General features: G+C 38.1%; 1 long non-coding RNA gene across 1 annotated transcript in view; it reads right to left on the minus strand.

Annotated features, from left to right (window-relative positions):
* Nucleotides 1–434: 434 nt before the first annotated feature.
* The window catches only part of LOC140635761 (uncharacterized), a 54,463-nt gene continuing 31,669 nt past the window's right edge, over nt 435–23,228 (minus strand). Inside the window, exons 3-4 of the long non-coding RNA XR_012033099.1 lie at nt 2,594–2,656; nt 435–605 (exon numbers count right to left, since the gene is read on the minus strand). This is a non-coding gene — a long non-coding RNA (uncharacterized lncRNA). The remainder of the gene's footprint in view (nt 606–2,593; nt 2,657–23,228) is intronic.

The raw sequence follows: 23,228 nt of genomic DNA on the forward strand, positions 1-23,228 counted from the left end.
CAATCCTGAAGTCCTGGGATTGAGTCCCACACAGGGCTCCCGACACGGAGCCTGCTTCTCCCTTCTCCTGCATCTCTGCCTCTCTCTCTCTCTCTTTCTCTCTCTCTCTATGTCTATCATAAATAAATAAATAAATAAATAAATAAATAAATAAATAAATCTTTTTAAAAATGTTTATGTGTTAATTCATTGAAAACAACAGTAATAAATTATATAGTACATGTTAATTCAGAAAACATTTTTATGAAACATTACAATTTTGCAAAGCAAAAATTAGTTACAAGAATGGCATCATTTTACATTTGTATAAATCTCTTTATCACATTATTTAATGGGAGATATCTGGATTTTTATATATATGTCTGCATTTAATCACTTGTGAAATCACAAATCATGTAACTTCTGAAAAACTCCACCATACACTTGTTGTTGTTTTTAAAGACTTTATTTACTTATTCATGAGAGACACATGGAGAGAGGCAGAGAGAGATGCAGGCTCCCCGCAGGCAGCCTGATGTGGGACTCCATCCCAGGACTCCAGGATCACACCCTGAGTCGAAGGCAGATGCTCAACCACTGGGCTATCCAGGTAGCCCACCATACACCTGTAAGACGAGTGAAAAAGTCATTGATCTTGTCAAGGCTTTCTATAACACCTGTCACTGGTAGATGCATAAGTCACATGAGAGCATAACCAGTGACTAGAATCCCACTAGTTTCCAAGAAAGCCCACTGCTCCCCCAAAACATCACTGGTGATTAGAATGCTCTTACCTCTGCCACACTACCATTGCTCCCCCATTAGGCTGGTGCATGCTTCTTAAGACCATTCACAATAAGTTTAATCATTCCTTTAAGGCTAAGATGCTTATATAGTTTATTTTAAGGATTATTTATAACTCTACAGTTTACAGGGTACTTTTGCCCATTTTCCCTTAATAAATAGCTCAAAAGAAGAACAGTTCCTGATACTTCCAAGGACCTTATGATCTCTTACCAGACACAAATATTCCTAGAGCGACTGTTTTCAGATTATCAGACTGCCAGAATTTAGAGATGACATAAGGGATGGTAAAATTAACAGAACACTGAAAACAATCAGTGCAACTTATTTATTTTATTTTAAGATTTTATTTTCAGGGGCATCTGGGTGGCTCAGTCAGTTAGGCATCAGCCCTAGGCTCAGGTCACGATCTCAGGTCCAAGGATCAAGTCTCACATCAGGCTCCCTGCTCAGCGGGGAGTCTGCTTCTCCCTCTCCCACTGCTGTTTCCCCTGCTCATGCTCTCTCTCTCTCTTTCTCTCTCACTGACTCTCTCTCTCTCTCAGATAAATAAAGCAATCTCTATACCTAAAACAGCTCAAACCTACAACCCTGAGATCAAGAGTCACACACTCCACAGAATGAGCCAGCCAGCCAGGCACCCGTCAATCAATTCACTTGAAAGCAGAGATTTCTTTTTTCTGCTTAAGGCACAGCTTTCTGATTGCATTAGATATCCAAGTCTTGTGTTTTAAGTTCCTCCTATAGCATCCTGAAAGTTTCATGCATGTTTCCACATGCCTCTCATGCATATTTGGGGTTTAGCTGTTCACCAAAATTGTTCCCCAGGTCCCTGTTTAGAGATGACGTTGGAGATGACGTCTGCTGGTTTGTCAGAATGGAAAGACAAACTTTGTGGCTGGTTCTGAAACATAGAAACAAGCCTGAAAATATTTCCCAAAAAACTATCCAGAATAGAGAATAACGTTTCTCTTCATGTTACCCTAAACTCTGAAGAGAAAGAGCAGTGCTCAGTCAGAGTTAAAACTTGAGAGGAGAAATCCTCTCCTATCCACATCAAAATACGTGGCAGCACTCCTACTACCCCCTTACCCAGAAAGCACACTGTTGATGGGAATGTAAGTTGGTGCAGCCACTATGGAAAACAGTATGGAGGCTCCTCAAAAAACATAAAATAAAATTACCATATTATCCAGCAACCCCACTTCTGGGTATCTACCCAAATGAAATCAGGATCTCAAAGTGCTATGTGCACCCCATATTCATTGCAGCATTACTCACAATAGCCAAGACCAACAAACAATATGAGTGTCCACTGACAGATGGCTAAAGAAATGGAATGGAATGGAATATCATTATCCATAAGATTGGATACAATTGAATATTATTCATTCGTAAGAAGGTAGGAAATCCTGCCCTTTATATGGACGAAACTAGAAGGCATTATGCCAAGTGAAATAAGGCAGATGAAGACAGACACTGTATGATCTCACTGATATAAGAAAGCTAAAAAAAAAAAAAAAAAAAAAAAGTTGAACTCATAGAGACTAGAATGGTGGTTACCAGGGGCTAGAGGGTAGGAGAATGGGGAGATGTTGGTAAAAGGATACAAATCTTCAGTTCTAAGTATTGAAGACCTAGTGTACAGCATAGTGACTTTAGTTGATAACTCTATATTGTATACTTGAAAGTTGCTAAAAGAACAGATCTTATGTAAGCATTCTCACCACATACACACAAAACAGGTAACCACGTGAAGTGACAGATGTGTTAATTAACCTTATTATAGTAATCATTTCAAAATACATACATATATCAAGTCATCACAATGTGCAGCTTCTCTTACAATTTTGTCAATGATACCTCCATAAAGCTGAAAAAAAAAAAAACAAAGAAAGTGAATATACGGCTACAAAGAAATCATGATGTATACTTAAATAACACAAGTTTATATACTGTCAATTATATGTCAATAACTGGGGAAAAATACAAAAATATAAGAAAAAAGAAATAAAAGTGAAAACAAAAGGAATTGAATCTACCTGACAGGCATTTGTTGATATTTTCAATGTCCTAATTCAGAAGGCTCCATTCAGAAAAGATACTTCTATTACCTTTCAGGATTTATGGAACAGAACATTGTCCCAAAAAAAAATCTAAATTAATATCACACAATTCATTCAGCTATTTCTTATTCCCCCACTGTATAATAGAGGAAAGTGTAAGATTAGCGGTTTACTTTTGATAGTAACAGCTAACATGTATTGGGCACTTACTGTATCAAGGATTGTACTAAGTGCTTTTCAGCTTTAGCTCGTTTAATCCTAATAACTCTACTAAGTACCATTGTTATACCATTTTACAGATGGGAAAACAGTTTAGAACACAGACAGCTATGGTCCCAGAACTAGAAAATGGCAGAGAAGGAATTGAAAGCAATTTATGAAATGCCAAAGTTCAACCTCTGAATCAATGTACTGTACAAATCCAGTAACATGATAAACCTTGAATACATTTGGATTGAAATGGTAATTTTTTTACACTTTGATCTTGGAAATGATGAACTGGGAACTACCTGGTAACACCAGAATAAAAGCTTTTGACTTGTCACAACATGCCTATCATGTAGAAGACCTTGAAATGACCTTCCAGAGCAGGAAAAATGTTCACTTTAACAGTGACTCAAGATATTTGAAAACTAACAAAAGGAGAAAAGAAACAGTAAAAAATTGATTTGAATGCAGAAGAAGGATACTAATTAAAGCCATCTGTGTGGTTCCATGTACATTTATTTACATGGTTATATAGATTTTGTGCATTTATTATATATGTTTTCATTTATAGCAACAAGTTCTTCCCATTGGACCTCTCAGACCACATCTGAATGCTGAGAAGTGGCATAGTATGGGCTTGAGGGCCATCTTCATGTGGGTCTGAAACCTTCTGCATCTTCTATTGGCTGTGTGGCCCTGGACAAGCCATATAAATTCTCTAACCTCAGTTTTCTCACCTATAAAATGGAGGTAAAAAAAAATAGTGAAGGATATGCTTTCAATATAGGATTTAATACATGTAAAGCACATGGTGCTTTGCTTTAATATTTGTACCATTATAATGAGCAATAAGTATGGCCATCTGATCAGTTTTGAACACTTGAAAGAGTTTTGTTTTTTTAATTAGAGGAAAGCACTGTCCTCACCTCCCTCTGTTCTGCTGCTGTGTTTCTAATTTATCATCTCACTTCCTCACCACCTCCCATCCTGGGACTTCTGTATCATTTCAGCGAATACAATAACTTGCTAAAGAGAGGGGAAAGACAATACACAGAATAGAGGACTGGAGTAACAGAAGAATGAGAATAAAAAGTGGAGGCTATTTTTAAGTTTATAAAACAACCTCAGCTGACATGTGGCAGAAATAGATCTACATCGTGAACAGAGAAGGGACCGTTCTTCGTGAAACTTCTTGGAGTGAAAGGGCAAAATGTTTATAGCAGTGAACTAGCCAGGGATGGTGGAGAGCAGACCTGACCATTCCACAGGCAATGTTCCTGTCTGGCCACAAAGAAATATCCAGTATCCAGATACAATCACACTGATTGCACCATCAGAACAGCCAAGACATCTAAACTAGGAACACGTGAGCCCAGAGGCATATTCTATGGGATTTTAGAAGACTGAATGGGGAGAACCAAGAGATATCATTCCAGGGCTTGCTACTGGCTTTAAACATATGGTATTAAACATGTATAAATTGGAGATAACACAGACCATCTGCAAAGCGTGCATGAACAAATTAAGTGCTCAGTAATCTTTGGGAAACACTCATGTCTGATACACTTTTATTAAAGGGGAAGAGAAAGTAGATCACAGGTTCTCAGCTTAGAATGGAGAGTGGGCTCAGCATCTGAGCCTGGTGAGAAAAAAGAAGTTGCTTCTGGGGGCCTGGAGGGCAGAGAAACAAGGAATCCTCCTACGAGCCTGTATTGGGGTCTACACACAGATGTCATTTGTGTTTAGAAGAGTATTTATTATGTTTGAGATTTATTATACAAGAAGAATATTGTCAATGGACCAACTTCTAATGGATAGGTAGTTGGCGAAATACTTATCGTTGACTCACTGTTTGTTCTTGGGAAAGCTATTTAATCTTTGTCATTTTAATTAGTCTGTCAAGCAAATATGGGAAAAACTATGGCCTCCCCCTGCATTTTAGAGAACTGAACCAGAGGGCCACTGCCCATCAGGAGAGCCACCACTCAGCACAGATCCGTTCTTCCAAGTCCCTGATGAAAAACTCTGTTCTGTCACAACCGCCTGTGGAGAAGGGAGGAATGGGTCATGAAATCTCATGTGGAAATTCAAAAGGTGAAAAAGAACAGGTGAGAGTAGTCAGTGGCCTGAGGTATCAATGGAATTTGAGACAAATGGTGAAAAATAAGAAAATATAAGACATAGAAGAAAGCACAGCACAATATCCAAAAAATAGAAGAAAACATCCCCACTGAGTTTTGCAATCTGAAGGCATAAATAAAAAATAACAGTCAAAATTAGGAAGGAAGGTTGAAGCTGCGGGGGGGTGGGGGCAGAATTAAAGTAAAAAAGACAGTGTTAAGAAAATTCTAGAAGCTCATTCCAAAAATAAAACCAAGCAGAGTTAAAATGAGGGACAAAAAGTAAAACAGTCATGAATACAGAAGATGTCCTCCTTTTGGGCTCTTTCTTGTTCATTAACTTTTAATTCCTTCCCCTTAAATAAATGATTGCAAGTTATTGTCCATTTCTCCTGGCTTTACAAAAAAAAAAAAAAAAACTGCCTCACAAGAACCATGAAGCCAGTAATAAGTTGTTTTAATGATAAGTGTAAATTGGCCAACTGAAGAACAGTGCTTCAGGAGGAGTCACGGAAAGTGAGAAGCCAGGAATCTGAGTGTATCTGTATTCTACCCAGCATCAAGCAGGGAGAGAGACACTGGGACTCATTTCTATCCGGACTTTAAATCCTTGCCTCTGGAACCCATGTGAAGTGCATCAATGAAATGGATTTTTTTTTTAATGTGTAAAATTGAGTGTAAGATCCTGGATCCCCTGTAAGGGAACACAAAGTAATCTTTGCATCTCCCCTACCATGCTAAAACTCTTGCCGTGCAGGTCTACAGGGGTGCCTGCCAAGTGTCCTTGCCAGGCCCCATCACAGACCCCAAATGGAGTAGGAATTTCTTCTGACCCTGAGTGGCATTCTTCAATTGTGACTTTAGGAGAAACAAACATATTAGCGATGTGTTTTTTTCTTTCTTAAATCACAATCTAAGCAAACTAATAAACTAAATTTATTACACAATTAGTTATAAATATCTCAACTGATAATGGTACACATTTCAACTCTGACCGCCCATCTCTCTGGCTACAGGTGGCTTTGTAGCATCTCAGATCAACTCCGTCTTCAGGATTTTTTTTTCTGATTCTGGATATTTTTTACATGTACATGAATATTCACATGTATGTGTATAGTTTACATGCAACACACATACACAGCCTATGTATATCTACAATACTTTCTAGATGACCTCTGAATTTCCTTAATAGCCAGTTATTCAATTATAAGTGTTTATTCCCCTTGCTAAAAAGGTGTTTTTAAACTATTCCTACTATCCTCTATTCCCCAGTGCTGATCTGCAGAATACATAGAAAAAACTAGTAGGGATCAAGTTAAAAATGCAGATTCCTGGGACCCACCTCTAAAAATCCAGGTTCAGAAGCACTGGGGTAAGGCCCAGAAATCTATATTTTTTAACATATTCCCTATTTTGAGACAAGAATGGACATAACTGCCTGAGCTCCAATATCAACTCCCACTTTACCTCTGTATTGGGCAGATTACTTTCTCTCTGCCTTCCATGCCCAATTTTGGGGGAAGGGAAAGTAGTATATGTGGCACTAGCATGAGGATTAAGTCAGTTAACAACGGTTAATCCTTGAAACCGTATTAATGGGTACTCAAACATCTTAATCATTTCTTGTCTTATGCACATTTATATAATTGTTTTTGAAGGTTTGGGGTTTTGCTTTTGTTTTCAAATAAGTATGCAACTATTTTTGCATGCAAAAAAAAGAAAAAGCTAACCCTCCTTCCCCCTGGGGGATGGGTTTGGGGATGGGTATGAACATCCCCAAGGCTACAGGAACACCAGCACCCCTTCCTCCCCCATGCATTTATATGTAAGCTGTGTTGTGCAGACCTGCAGCCCACCCCTCACCCCACCCCATGCTCCTCCTGCAAAGGACCAGGCAAGCTTCCAGTCTCAAAGTGGCCCTTCCTCTTAGACTCTTGCTCCTTCAGGGCATGCCTCGACACTCTCGGGAAATTGGGCAACACCCCATAACTGCCTGCCTGGCCACAAGGCCACTTCGCTGTGCCTTTTTTCTTCCCCTTTAGGCCCCTAGCCACCCTATTTCCTGGGTTCCTGCCCTGCCCTCCCCCACCCCATTTGCTCTGTGACAGACTCCTGTGCCTTTCCTTTCTGGTATTTAGCACAAGTTCTAATGATATATTAATTTACTAAAGTAATGGAGGCAAGAGCCATGTCTACTTGGCTCATTACTATATTGTAGCTCCTAATACTGTTCTTGGCACAGAGATGGCACTCGGTAACACATTTTAAATGGATGGATGAGCAAACAACTGCCCCCATCTGCCAAGCCACTCCATGTTGCCTGACCCCAGGGACTGTCTCAGGCAACCCGAGTCAGGGGCAGCCGGTCTGTTGTCCCTAGGGCCTGGCGGAGAAGAAAAATTGATTTATGAGGTGGGTGCCCCCAGCAGGACTATCCTCTAGGAAATAAAGCAGCCCCTTCTTTGGGATGGTTCCTGTGCTGCCACTCTGCAATTGTCCCTCCCCAGATGGCAAGAATAGGAATAAATCGCCACTCTTCAAAAGGAACCCCCTCTCTTGACCTACCACCCCCTACCAGAAACACCTCCAAGCATTTTAAACCCTCCACTCCTTTTCCTGCCCACTCCCCCATGCAGACAAACCCTGCCTGAGAGACCGATAGACCTCTCTTAGTCCTCTGTGGTGGCAGGTCCTCTTCAGATAAAATGAAATGGCAATACATTCAAGTTAATTCTATAAGGATTCTGGATTTTGTAGTGATTTCTAATAAACTAGTGTTTACTAGAAAAAACCATACCTGTTTTTCCAACCAAAATAATCCACCCCTAACTAATAAGTTTCGAGGTTCCTGGATGAGATGTGTTAAAATAAATAATACTTTCGTGCTAGTGTGGCAGTAAAGGTGAAATGCTCCCAATACCAATCCATTAAAACATAGGAATTTTATCCAGATACTGCTCTAGGTCTTTATTTTCTAGATCTCCTTTATGTTCATCCTCAAGAAACATATTCACATTACCTAGTAAAAGGGAGAGAAGGTCGGAGTGAATTTTTCTAATTACTTTGCCACCTATGACATGGTTGCTTCCTCACCAGTTACATTTTCTATTCAAACATATTGAGTTCATTTTTGAGTTTCGTTGTCTGGGCCTCAGATTTTTACATAATTTCTAGGCATGGAGCAAAAAAGAACAATTAAAATATGTGCTGGCTCACAGGTTATTCTGATCCTGAGAATTGTATTTGCTTCTCTTTAATCCTCCCTTATTAAGTATACTTCTAAGAAGTGACTTCATGCATCTTGCAACATACCGCACCCTTTAAAGTGGAGGCTTCCGTTGGAGCGCTTCCTAAAACCCTGTGCTGCTTTGCATAATGCTCCCCAAGCCCTTATATTAGAAAAAAGATAGGCATCTGCCCGGTGCCTCTTATCCTATCAGTTCCCAAAGGCACAAAGCATGAGCTACATGTCGTAGTCTCTATACAAAAGCAGGAAAAGTCATTGCCATGGAATCGTATACATTTGTTTAATGTCATTTTAAACTGTCGTCAACTTCACTGTCTACTTACAAATCCACCTTCCTACCACCACAGAGGATGCCCAGGACTCTAGGACTCAGACCTGGATCACTCTACCCTCCATTGTTACTTCCACACCTGTGGAAAGCATCTTAGCAAAGATGCTTCTGTGTGAAGTCACTTCTTCTCCTTCTCACTACCACTTTTATCCAATATTAATCCGTCTTTTTTTCTTTAGTCTGAGGTAAATCTGTCTAGAAAAGCTTCAAAGTTTTTCACTTGCTCCAAGAAAAGCTTCCAGAACAAGATTGTCAACCTGGATTGAGAACATATTTAAGCAAATGCAAATTACATGATTTTTAATTTCTTTTACCCAACTTTAGCTAGGAAAAGCACAAAGGACTCACAAGATGAAGATTATACTGAGTTGTGTGCTGGAATTCCAGGATTCCTCATTTTTTTCCCCCTTAATCCTGGCCACTTCTCAAATATCCTTTACTAGTTCCTCCTCATCTGTTTGACACCTTTTTTAAATGTATTTTTAAATAGCTAATGCTGTTAAATTGAGACATGATTTATATGCCATAAACTTCACATGTTTTAAGCATTCAATTCAGTGATTTTGGGGGTAAATTTAAAGTTACACAACCACACTACTACAATCCAGTTTGGGAACATTTTCATCACTCGAAAAAGGTCCCTTGTGTATGTTTCTTAGCCAGGAGCTTAGTCTTGGACCACTGCTCTTTATACTCACATCCTAGATGATCTCATCTGGTCTCCACATTTTAAATACCAGATGCATACTGATGACTCCCAAAATCTATATCCCCACCCTGAACCTCTCCCCTCATCTCCTCTCAGATGTCTAATAGGCATCTCAAACTCAGCATGCCCAAAACTGAGTTTTGATCTTTCACTAAAACTGCTCCTCCCACAATCCTAACCAGTTAATACTAATTGTTTAGTCCAGTTGCCCATGCCAAAACCCTAGGAGCCATCCTGACGCCTCTCTTTCTTCACATCCCAACACCCAATCCACCAAGAGGTCTTATTGGCCCTACCTATAAACTATAACCAGAATCCAGCTACTTCTCATGCCGACACTGCTACCAGCTGGGCCTAAGCCACCACATTTCCCTGCTGGATTTTTGCCAGAGCCCCATTACTGTTCTCCTGCTTCTGGACTTCCTCCTTACTTTCAGAAGCCCAAGTGATTCTTTTATTTTATTTTTTTAAGATTTTATTTATTTATTCATGAGAGATCCAGAGAGAGAGAGAGAGAGGGGCAGAGACACAGGCAGAGGGAGAAGCAGGCTCCATGCAGGGAGCCCGATGTGGGACTCGATCCCAGGACCCCAGGATCACGCACTAGGCCAAAGGCAGGTGCCAAACTGCTGAGTCACCCAAGCATCCCCCAAGTGATTCTTTTAAGTTTTAAGCCAAACTATGTCACAACTCCGCTCAAAACCCTGCAATGGCTTCCCATCTTACACAGAACATAAGCCAATATGCTTACAGCGGCTCACTGGTCCCCAGAGGCACTCCCCAGGAGCATCTGTGGTTCCCATAAGGCCTCAACTCCTAGCGCTACTCCCCTTGTTCTCTGCTTCAATTTCACTGGCCTCCTTGTTCTTCCTCAAACACATCTGGCTCAGAACTTCGGCACTAACTATTCCTTCTGATCGCAAGACTCTTCCCCAGGAAACTGCCTAATTTCTTTTTATCTCCTATAAGTCTTTCCTCAAGTCTTACTTTTCAGTGAGACCTATCACTATCACCCTGTTTAATACCATAGAATCCCCCCTGCATTCTCAATTCCCCTTACCTTATTCTACTTCTTCTTATTGCATGGAATTTCCCACTCTTTAACTTGACAAGCTGCTTTAAATACTTGACAGGAAAATGCAAAGGGCAAAGAAGAGCCGAGATAATTTGGAAGGAGAATGAGGAAGGATATTACCTCCACCAGATTTGTTTTTAAAGATTTTATTTATTTATTCATAAGAGACACACAGAGAGAGAGAGGCAGAGACACAGGCAGAGGGAGAAGCAAGCTCCATGCAGGGAGCCCGATGCAGGATTCTATCCCTGGACCCGGGATCATGCCCTGAGCCCAAGGCAGATGCTCAACCGCTGAGCCACCCAGGAATCCCACCCCTAGTAGATATTAAACTCACTATAAACCCACAGCCATTAAAAGGGTGCAGCAATGGTGCAGAGAAAAAATGGGACCAATTAAATAGGACAAAGGGCCCAGAAATAAACCCATGTCTACATAGGAACTTGGCAGATGACATGCTAGCATCACAAATCATTGAGAACAAAAAGATTATTTAGTAATTTGTGCCAGGGGCATCTGGGTGGCTCAGTGGTTGAGCATCTGCCTTTGGCTCAGGTCCTGGAATCAGGTCCCACATCAGGCTCCCCACAGGGAGCCTGCTTCTCCCTCTACCTATGTCTCTGCCTCTCTCTCTGTGTCTTTCATTAATAAATAAATAAAATCTTAAAAAAAATTAACTTGTGCCAGGACAATTGGCTTTCTATTTAGAAAAAGATAAAATTAGATATCTATTTTACATCACACACAAAGTAGATTCCAGAGGGATTAAGGGGCTAAACACAAAAAGAAAAACTTTCAAACCTTAGAATAAAATATAAGAAATATATTTATGGGGGAATCCCTGGATGGCTCAGCAGTTTAGGGCATCGAAGGGCATGCCCTTCGGCCCAGGGCGTGATTCAGGAGTCCCAGGATCGAGTCCTGAGATTGAGTCCCACATCGGGCTCCCCGCATGGAGCCCGCTTCTCCCTTTGCCTGTGTCTCTGCCTCTCTCTCTCTTTCAGTCTGTGTCTCTCAAGAATAAATAAATACAATCTTTAAAAAAAAGAACTATATTTATGACATCTGAGTACAGAAAGTTTTCTCAACAAGACAAAAAATGCACAACCATAATAAAACTAAAAGGCAGCCTATGGAGTGGAAGAAGATGTTTGCAAATGACATATCCAATAAAGGGTTAGTATCCAAAATATATAAAGAGCTTATAAAACTCAACATCCCCAAAACAAAAAATTCAATTAAAAGACAGGCAGAAGACATGAGCAGATATTTCTCCAAAGAAGACATACAGATGGCGAACAGACACATGAAAAGATGCTCAACATCACTTACCATCAAGGAAATGCAAATCAAAACTACAATGAGATTTCACCTCACACCTGTCAGAATGGCTAAAATTAACAACATAAGAAACAACAGGTATTGGCAAGGACGTGGAGAGAAAGGAACACTCATGCACTGTTGGCGGGAATGCAAACTGGTATACAGTATAGAGGTTCCTCAAAAAGTTAAAAATAGAACTACCCTATGATCCAGTAATTGCACTACTGTGTATTTACCCAAAGAATACAATACTATTCAAAAGGATACATGCACTTCTATGTTTATAGCAGCATTATCAACGATAGTCAAGTTACGGAAGAGCCCAAATGCTCATCAACTGATGAATGGATAAAGAAGAGGTGCTATGTATGTGTGTATATACATATATATATACACATACATACACACACATACACACATTATATACGCACACACATTATATATATATATATACACACACACACTTACATACTATGAAATATTACTTAGCCATAAAAAGAATGAAATCTTGTCATTTGTAGGGACATGGATAGAGCTAAAGAGTAAAATGCTGAGCAAAATAAGTCAGAGAAAGACAAGTACATGATGATATTCATATGTGGAATTTAAGAAACAAAATAGAAGATCATAGGGAAAGGAGAGAAAAAATAAAATAAGATGAAATCAGATGGGGAAACATACCATTACAGACTCTTAACCATAGGAACCAAACTGAGGGTTGCTGGAGGGGAGAAGGGTGGGTGATGAGGTAACTGGGTGATGGGCATTAAGGAGGACACTTGATGTCATGAGCACTGGGTGTTATCTGCAACTGATGAATCACTAAACTCTACCTCTGGAACTAATAATACATAGAGGGTTTAAATAAATACAAATAAATAAAATAAAATTTAAAGGCACCTGGGTGGCCCAGTCAGTTAAGTGACTGACTGGCTCAGATCATGATCTTAGAGTCATGATATTGGCTCCACAATGGGCTCCATGCTGGGTATAGAGCTGCTTGAGTCCCTCCCCACCCCCACACTCATGCATGCTAAATAAATAAATAAATAAATAAATAAATAAATAAATAAAATGTAAATGTTAATATATATGAATAGGCAGAAAATTTACTAAAGAGGAAATTTATCTGGTCAATGTACATATGAAATATTTTCAATCTTACTAAATGATATATAATTAAACTGATAATGATTTTCAACTGGGTTCACAAAATATAAAAGTAAACCTGATAAGGCAAAGTGTAATTCATAAGAATATAGGGGGAAATGAAACTTTTACACAATAATTTGGTATGTAAGTTGGTCTAACTACTTTGGAGAACAATTTGACAATATCTAATAAAGCTTGAAATGTATGAATGGTACAATCTTATAGGCTCATTTTTAGAAATGTACCTGGAGAAACTCTCTTATATGCACACAAAATTACATACAACAATGTTTATTGCAATTTTGCTTGTGATTGCAAAAAATAATGGGAAATAATTTAGATGGTCATCAATAAGAGAATGTATAAATAATTGTGATACTGTATGCATTGAACTAATCATAACAATAAGTTTCAAAAACATCACTATTAATTTTTTTAAAAGATTTTATTTATTTATTCATGAAAGACACAGAGAGAGAGGCAAAGACATAGGCAAAGGGAGAAGCCAGCTCCCTGTGGGGAGCCTGATGCGGAACTTGATTCCAGGACCCCAGGGTCATGACCTGAGCCAAAAGCAGATGCTCAACCACTGAGCCACCCAGTGGCTGTGATTTAAAAAAAAAAAAAAAAGTACAAAATCATATATTGAATAGAATATTCATTGTGTTAACTTTTATAATACAAGATATTTTAAATATAAACACATCTATTAAAAATGTAAGCCACATACAAGGAAAAAATATATACACTTGTAGATCACAGAAACAGACACAATCTTTCCTCCCCTCCTAGAAATCCACTCCCCCGTATAATATTTACCACTACTTTCAGTGGTATTTCCCTTTTTTTTTTTAATGTCCAGTGGTATTTCCAAGAAGCAAAGTCTATTTTCCCATCTCTTTAGTCTGATGTCTTTGTTGACACTCATTTTCACCAACAGAATGCAGGGAAAGCAATGTTTTGCCAGAGGCCTTATACATTTCCATTCCACTTTCCCTCTTTGAACCTCTCTGTTGCCTTGTGAATAAGCCTGAGCTAGGTTGATGAGTAATGAGCAACCCATGGCCAGCCAATTCCATCACTTCAAGCCTACAATCAGCTAACCACCAGACACATGATTAAGACCACATCATGATGAGCTAGCTCCCTGCTGACCTGCCAGTTGACCGTAGACACATGAGCAAGCCTTATTAAGATCAGCCCACTCTATCTCATATCAATAGAACCACCCCGCTGACCTATAGACTCATGAATAATAATTGGTTGTTGTTTTAGGACTCTAAGAGCTTGGAGTAATTTTTTACACACAGCGATAGGTAAGTGCTGCATACACCATCTTCAGAACAATGACCTCTTAGGAGAAAGGGAAGGAAAGAGTATTAAGGAGAGACAAAGACCTTTACCTTTTACACTGAATTTTTTAAGAATTTAAAAACTCTCAAATCCTTTGTAAAATGTGGATTGCAGTAACTTGAGTCTGTTATATTATTTCCAGAATTACTCTGAATACTTGAAATGCTGCCTAATTTGTTTAAAGAAACATGCTACTATTGTTTTAATTTTTGACATATTCATATGAATAGAGTAGAACAAGACATGACTACAAGATTTGTTTCATCACTGGGATCTCATGCAGACTGGCTACATAGAAACTTGGAGATATTAAACTTTGACTTATGTTCTTGACCACATGAGCCACCACGACTCAGACTAACTAAGTATTATGGTCACACCTAATTCTGCTAGTAGCACATAAAAAAGAGCTAAGAGAAAAAAATCAAACCCTCAATTAATCATAACTCAAGAAGCACATTCTCTTTCATGAAAAAAATCTATTTGGGGAAACAAAGACAAAAATGTTATCAAAGATATTCTTTGATTTTCAGATTAAGCGTTAGCATCAGCGATGAGTCATGCTAATCTTCTCATGTTCAGTATTAAGGTAGGAGAGTAGCTGTACACTTCTGAGAAATATTTTCATCAAAGGCTGGGGGTTTCTACTTGATCTTCATTCTACCAAAAACTTAATTTCACTTTGCTTCCCATTCGGCATGCTCCTTTTATTGAAAGAGTTGCTTCTTTCCTCTCTTTCTTTCTTTCTTTCTTTCTTTCTTTCTTTCTTTCTTTCTTTCTTTCTTTCTTCTTTCTTTCTTTTTCTTTCTTTCTTTCTTCTTTCTTTCTTTCTTTCTTTCTTTTTTTTTTTTTTCCTATATCTTGCTAGAACATACACTTCACAAAGACAAGTGTATTTGCTGAATCACAAGGAAGAGGGTTTTGGTGAAGATGAAAGAATGCATGTGAAGCCCTCACAGTTGACCATGGGTGTTGCTTAGTTAAATGTAAGATTGAGTTCACCTGCCAATATAAGTATCTAGCAAATTTGAACTTTTGCATTGACTACTGTCAGGTGTAAATTTTTTAAAACTTTTGAATAAAGTTAATTATAAGAAAAAATAGCGTGGTTTATTTCATTTTTGCTGCAATGTAATTCCAAGATTTAAAAAACTCACACTGTAAGAGGATTGGGAGAAGACCTTAAAAATAATCTATGCAAAACTAGGTCTATCAATCATGTTTCAACTATACAATAATTTAAAAATTAAAATGAAAAATAAAAATTTGGGATCCCTGGGTGGCTCAGCAGTTGGGTGCCTGCCTTCGGCCCAGGGCATGATCCTGGAGTTCTGGGATCAAGTCCCACATCAGGCTCCTTGCACAGAGCCTGCTTCTCCCACTGCCTGTGTCTCCGCCACTCTTTCTTTCTGTGTCTCTCATGAATAAATAAATAAATAAATAAATAAATAAATCTTTAAAAAAATAAAAATTGTTACTATTATTTAAAAAAAAAAAACTAGACTCATCCATAAATCCCAAGTCCCTAATGCTGAAAAAGTTCCACTAATGTTTAAGTGCCAAGAGATTTCTAAAGAGCCAGTATCCCTGGTTTTGATAGGATCCTTTCACTCTAAACCCCATAATCTAATTAAATGAAGAACCCAGTCTGTACCTAATACATTGGGTGAAAACATAGCAAGCAATGACCAATCTCTCTGCCATTTGGAGCCAGGAATACAAATACTTCCTTTACATGGAAAGTAATGGATAGAGTGAGACCAACATCATTCCAGGTGGCAAGAGATGAGAAATGGCATTTGTGGCCAAAAGACAAGGTCAAGGGAGGGGATTTGGAAGAGTCTGAGGTGAGACAAACAGACAAAACAAAGTAGGAAGTGTATGCTCTGTGGCAAGTCAAGTCACATATGAGCCAGGCCAGCAGAATAAATTAAGGCTACCCAGAGCTAAGAATGAATCAATCTCATTTATAAATGGGCTAACCCTTTCCAACTTACTTATCTATTAATATATTAAATGCCCTCTTTTTTTTCTGCTGCTTCTACCATCCATAAGTGATTAAGATATAGTTTGTTATCAGTTGTTTAGGTTTAATTTCTAATAAAGAATGATGATACAGCTTCAAGAATAGTAAATCTGAAGGCCAGTATGGCAGAGTTAACCAAATAGCACAATCACCTATTTTAATATTTGAGGAAATAAAAATCAAAAATATGTATCAATAATATTTAAAATATGAATATTGCTTACTATACTTTACATGGCATAGAAGTTTATACATATTAATTCATTTGATAATATAATACCTTTGTGAAAACCAATACTACTATCATCCCCATTTTACAGATGTAGAGATTGAAGCACAAATCCTAGCTAGTACTTGGTAGACCTGAGGTTTGATCCCAAGCAGTCTAAATCCAGAGCTTATATCTTTAACCACCATATGATTCTGCTCCCAAATAGACAAAATAGGTATGTGAGCAATGTGAAAGCAAAAAGGAATAAAAGCCCTCAAGCACTAGACAAGAAGAGTCTAAGCTTATGTCATAAACTTTGAAAAGATAAATCTAAAAAAATAGAAATAAAAGGAATTGAGAGTGTCTATTAGTCCTGTTCTTAGTTACCAGAAACAATATTGAATATTTTGAGTAAAACAAATCCAGAAAATTCTTGCTAACACATCTCCCCTCTCTCCCCACTCCACCCCCAGAATTTAGAGATATGTGCACCGATGAGTGCACGGCAGTATCAGGAGGAGTTAACACTCCAGGCTTTACCATTTTCCAGGGCTCCATGAAAAACTGGAAAATGAACTAAAGCCTGAGAGAATCTGTCCAAGAATAAAATGCATTCCCAACTAGTTTAACTGATCTTCAGTATAAAATATTTAACAAAATCTCAGATGAGAGAATGGGGATCAGGTCTTCCAATGAAGACTGCATGTAGTTCTAACCTCATTATGTAGCTCATAAACCATGCTCTGAATGAAGAGAAACAAATCTCAGATGAGGTAGAAAGTGTCCAGAAGAATGCACCTACATCAGAGCAAACTAAAGTTCAGTCCACATTGAAAATGAGCAAGATAAAAATTAATGACTTAGCAAGGCAAACACATACAAAGGATAAAAAAAATAAAATAAGATTAAAAAATAATTTTTTGAGTTCAGAAAACTAATTGAGCACCAAAACCGTACCACTAGAGTAGGAGTGTACAAACTGGAACAAATCCAGGATACCACTTATTTTTATAAAACTTTATTGGAACATGTATTGTCTGTGGTTACATTTGCACTACAACAGCAGAGTTGAGTAACTACAACAGAAACCATATGGCCTACAAAGTGTCAAATATTTACCAAAGGTCTCTTTGCAGAAAAAGTTTGCCAACACCTGCGTTAGAAAATTAATACATCATAAACGAGCTGGGCCTCCTGTCCTGGACTTTAGTCCCCCATCTCTGTGCTTTGGCTTTCTAGTTATACCTTGAAATCATATGTACATTAGTGTAAAATCTAGTATGAGATGGTGGCTCACACTTTGGGCCTTCAAACCCAGCCCCTGAGAACTACCACAGTATTACATGATTTTAAAAATGTACACTTCAGAACCCCAACCTAAGCCAAGCATCTTTGATAACATAGAATTGTAACATCCAACGTTTATTTAGCACTCTATGCTAGGTACTATCGTGCCTTCATAAAACAGAAAAAAATGACAAAAGTGGAATGCAAACAAATAAAATTTAGGTGATATTACCTCAGTGGACAATACTCCCTTCTTTGACAATCCTTCTTTTTTTTTTTTTAAGATTTTATTTATTTATTCATGAGAGACACAGAGAGAGGCAGAGACACAGGCAGAGGGAGAATCAGGCTCCATGCAGGGAGCTTACGTGGGACTTGATCCCGGGTCTCCAGGATCACACCCTGGGCCAAAAGTGGGCACTAAACCACTGAGCCACCCAGGGATCCCCTAACAATCCTCCTTTATTGATCAATCTAAAGATGAGAAAATGAGGAAGCAGAAAAATTAGGCTCCAAGTTTAAAACACTTTATTCTACTTCTTTAAACATGTTTTATTGGAAGCATCTTTGCAGTAAACATTTTAGTGATTCATCTACGTTATTAATGTTCAGAAAAAAATGTCAGGCTGCAACCCTGATTATGAAGATTGAGAATGCTTTCAAAAAGTTACAAAGTACAGTGCAAAATTATATGTTACTACTTTAACCTTGGTTAGAAATAAAAAGAAAGCACATTTTATTCTCACTGGAGTTGGATTGAAATTTACAACTTTGAGGAAAATACCCACTGAACTAGCCTACTACTATCTCTTTAAACCCCCAATTCAAGCTTTCACAGTTCCCCTGGGTGTTTCTTATTACTGAATAGATCTTAAGTTAACTTATTTGAAAATAATTATAACGTCTCATATAGAAAGTAATTTTTGTTCAGAAATAAAATTTCTCAGGGCGCCTGGGTGGTTCAGTCGTATAAGCGTCTGCCTTCAGCTCAGGTCATGATCCCAGGGTCCTGGGATGGAGCCCCAAGCTGGGCTCTATGCTCAGTGTGGAGCCTACTTCTCCTTCTCCCTCTGCCTGCTGCTCCCTGCTTGTGTTGTGTGTGTGTGTGTGTGTGTGTGTGTGTGTGTGTGTCAAATAAAAAAATAAAATATTAAAAAAAGGAATAAAATTTCTCAACATGCACATACATCATTATAATACTGTCACTATTTTTTACATTCTCTCTGGTCACTGCATTTTCAATTTTAATTGCATTCAAGCACCCAAGATATGTCAGAATATAGTTAGACATTGTTAACTAATCAAACATTTTATCATTTGTTCTTCAAATATGTATCCAACCCAAACCATGCTCTCCAGGCACTGGGCAAGGTGCCGGAGCCTCTAATGACTAAGCCCCAGGATTTTTAGAATTAAAGTCATGACTACAGATGAGCTCTACTGAGATGCATATGTAAAACAGGTGTAGGAAAAACTTTTCTTCTCATAGGTGAACTCTGATCATTTGGTGATTTCCTGCAGCATTTCTGAGATTTCTTGGATAGTATCGGGGATGAGAGAAAATTGCCAAAATCAGTTAGCAGTGTCTGCTATTGGGCACACGTGATTTGGTTCTTTTTGTATCTTCATGATTTATTTTTGCATGAAAAAAGGACCAAGTAAGGAATACTGGATAACAATATTTATGATATGAGTGAAGGAAACAAAAAGGCAGAAGAAAACTACTCCACAGCAACAGCAACATCATAGAAGCTAAAAGGAAGAGAGTATACAGGAGGAAGTAAACAACAGTGTCAAATGTCATATTCCTTGAAGAAGGACATTTGGCAAATTGCGATTCATTAGTGACTTTCCTAAAACCAATCTCAGGAGAGTGAATATTTCTTTATTCACAGCTATCTACCCTGAAATTGCAACATCTAGGCTGTGTTCATCTGGTATATCCAAATCTCCATGGTATCATTTTTCTCTACAAACACATAATTCTAGGAGCCTGTCTTAATGCCATTCTGATGCTACACTCATACACCTACAATGCCTTTTTTTACTAAATTTTTTACTTGATTTTTGCTAAAAATCATCTTCTGATTCAATAATTTGAAATATGCCACTACTATACAATATCTACAACCCCCATGATATAAGATTAGCTCTCATCAACTAAAGTTCAATAATGAGTTTTGAAGGGCACCTGGGTAGCTCAGGGGTTGAGCATCTGCCTTCAGCTCAGGTCATTAACCCCGGGGTCCTGGGATGGAGTCCCACATCGGGCTCCCTACATGGAACCTGCTTCTCCCTCTGCCTATGTCTCTGCCTCTCTGTGTGTGTCTCATGAATAAATAAATAAAATCTTAAAAAAAAAACAAAAACGAGTTTGGGGTCTCTAGTATCTAATCTATTAATCAATATTTTAGGCTTTTAAGTATATATATTTTTAGTATTTAGGTTTTTAGAATATATATAAATCCTGAATTTGGCTTGGGAACTGCAGTATAATTAATTCACTACAGAATACTTTATCTAAGTCATATTGCAATGCAAAGGGAGAAATAAACATGATTTCTCAATGTGAAAATTCACTAAAACTGGAGACAATTTTGCACACGATTTATAAGACTCACAATGCCAAAGATACAATAGGATGAGTACAGCCAAATCCAATAGCATGTCCATGGCCAATCTGCCACACCTCAATGGTGAGAATCTTGAAATACCAGTATTTCCATTCACACATCAAGGCTTGTTCTAGAGAAAGGACTGAACATAATGTTTCAGATTAATCAAATTTACCCACACTTTTATAAATCTGAAGCAAAAAAAAAAAAATCAGGAGTCAGAGGAATGGAAAGAACCTGAGTTGGGTAGAAATAAACCACGAACAGAGAGCTCAGAGTTGTGACTTAGTCTATTCTCTACTGTGAAGCTGATGAAAATGATTGACTTGCCTGGTCATAGTTTTTACATGTAAAAAATGAAGGAGAAAAGTTAAAAGATCACTGAGGTTCTTTACTGTTTGAATACCTTATACCACTATGAGTCTACGATGATAGGAAAGCAAAGCAAGATATGAAGAGAAATTACAACACAGAAGATCGGCCTCCATCTCAAGCAATAGAAGAGCCCCTGTTTTAAAGATTAGGTTTGTACTTAGGACATTTAGAAAAACTGCATTCAAGTTTACTCAGAAACAAATACTGGTCAGTCTCTGGGGCATTTTTCAAGCTGCAGGGCTATTATGAAGGTAAGCTATGATCAGCTGAAATGTGCCTGTATAATCAAATCATCCTTGTACAAGTAAGGAAGAAGGAAATGCCAATCCATTGCATCATGAGTCATTAAGTGAGTCACTTAAGCTATGTCAATAGCTTGTGTAACAAGAAAAAAAAATCCGTTGTTACCAAATATTAGGGTAAGACTTGTGCCACATAGTTTAAAAGTCAAGATCACAACTTTGTTGTGGCACATACAAACTACCAGCTCACTACTTCATGACTGTACCTTATTACATTAAAAATATTTTTTCCTTTTATTTTTATGTCTGGTAAATATGAAGTCTTCATTTGGGGGCAGTTCGTAAACCTACAGCAGTCTAAAACAGTCTAGTAAAAAGATCCATTCTAGCAAGCTAGTCATTATTCATTCCCGACCTGAATGTTAAATCTTTTAACATCTTTCTCAAAGACCAGTATAAAAAGGTTAATCATATAAAAGACATAAGGTCAGGGGTGCCTGGATGGCTCAGTAGGTTAAATGTTCGCCTTTGGCCCAGGTCCTGCGATCAAGTCCCACATCGGGCTCCCTGCTTCTCCTTCTCCTAGGCTTGTGCTCTCTCTCGATCTCTCTCTCTCTCTCTATCAAATAAACAAATAAAATCTTAAAAAAAAAAAAGATGTAAGGTCAAACCACTTGGTTTTTTAGAATCATCAGGTGAAATCCAGTTCTGAACAGATAAAGTTGCAGTTTGTACTAACCAAAATGTTGAAAGAGTACCTCACCATATTTGCCATTTAAGTATAATCATTACTCAGTTTTTACTATATTTCAACTGCACTAAGCACTTCACATAAATTGTCTCATCTAATCCTCACGGTAATTTGGGGGGTAAATATCCTCATCCTTATTTCACAGATGAGGAAAGGAAGGCTTAAGGAATGGAATGTCAAAGTGGCAAAGCCAGGCTTTGAAGTCACTTCTCTTAACCTATGTAGGAATGAAAGTGTCACAGAGAGAAAATGAGCACTTATTGAATTCAGGAGAATAAAAACTTGTACTTTCTTGCAAAATCAAGTGAAATTCTACTTACCTGATGGCACTCTGGGATATCCATCGGGCACTCAATAAGTGTGTGTAGTGACTGACAGCTAATCGATCAAGCCTGCAATTCTATGAGATCATCATCAAAGATGAGAGTTTGGTTGTGATAGCAATTGGGTCAGGTAGGCAGGAAAGGTGTTACTATCCCTTGTCTTACAAAGGAGCATTTACAGAAGGCCAATGAGGATAAATAATGTATAGAAGGTCACACAGCCAATAAGGAAAGAAGCACAGACATACATGTAGGTCTCCCCAAACCAAGTCCAGTGTTCTTCCCAGAGTGCCACACAACCTTCCCAAACAGGGTAATCTCTCTAATCCAGTGAGGACCATTTACCTGTTGTAGTTTATTGCTTAGATTCTTAATGATATACCAAGACTATCTTGAACTTTCTTCCAATCCCAAATATTCTGTTAAGCTACATATTTGTGACTTTGAGTATAGCCTTGAACTGGATACAGCACCACTCTACTGCCTGGAGGAGATGAACTGAACTCTCCCACCATAGAACCCAGAAGTAACAAAGTGTTTGCATATGATGAGGTAGTGATGTTATTAGGGCTTCAATATGACAGGAGATGGTCATCCACAGAGAAGCCTTGGAATCATTGCAAGGAACTCTGTAAATGTTTGCTTAATAGGTAATTCAATAAACACAACCATAGTGACCACTTACAGTTTGGCCAGTGGTCTCCAGGTTGGGGAGTATGAATCCCAAGGGGTATGTATATCCTATGATCCACTAGGTCATTAGAAGCAAATATTAAAATTTTTACATAAATTTTTATCATCTTTTTTAAATTTCTATTTTGTTTTATAATCTATATATGATATTTAACATGATGGTACATGTAAATTATTTGTGAATAAATATAAACACAAACATTAGTATTACATTATATAAAAGGTTTTATTAATGAGGGTACAGAATAAAAAAATTTTTGGAAGCTTCTGATTACGATCAATTCAGCTGCCTTGCCCTCTATGAGCCCCACAAGGGCTCCATAACACCTCCTATAGTGG

The sequence above is a fragment of the Canis lupus genome, chromosome 6 (assembly GCF_048164855.1).
Source record: "Canis lupus baileyi chromosome 6, mCanLup2.hap1, whole genome shotgun sequence".
In the NCBI taxonomy this organism is placed as follows: Eukaryota; Metazoa; Chordata; class Mammalia; order Carnivora; family Canidae; genus Canis; species Canis lupus.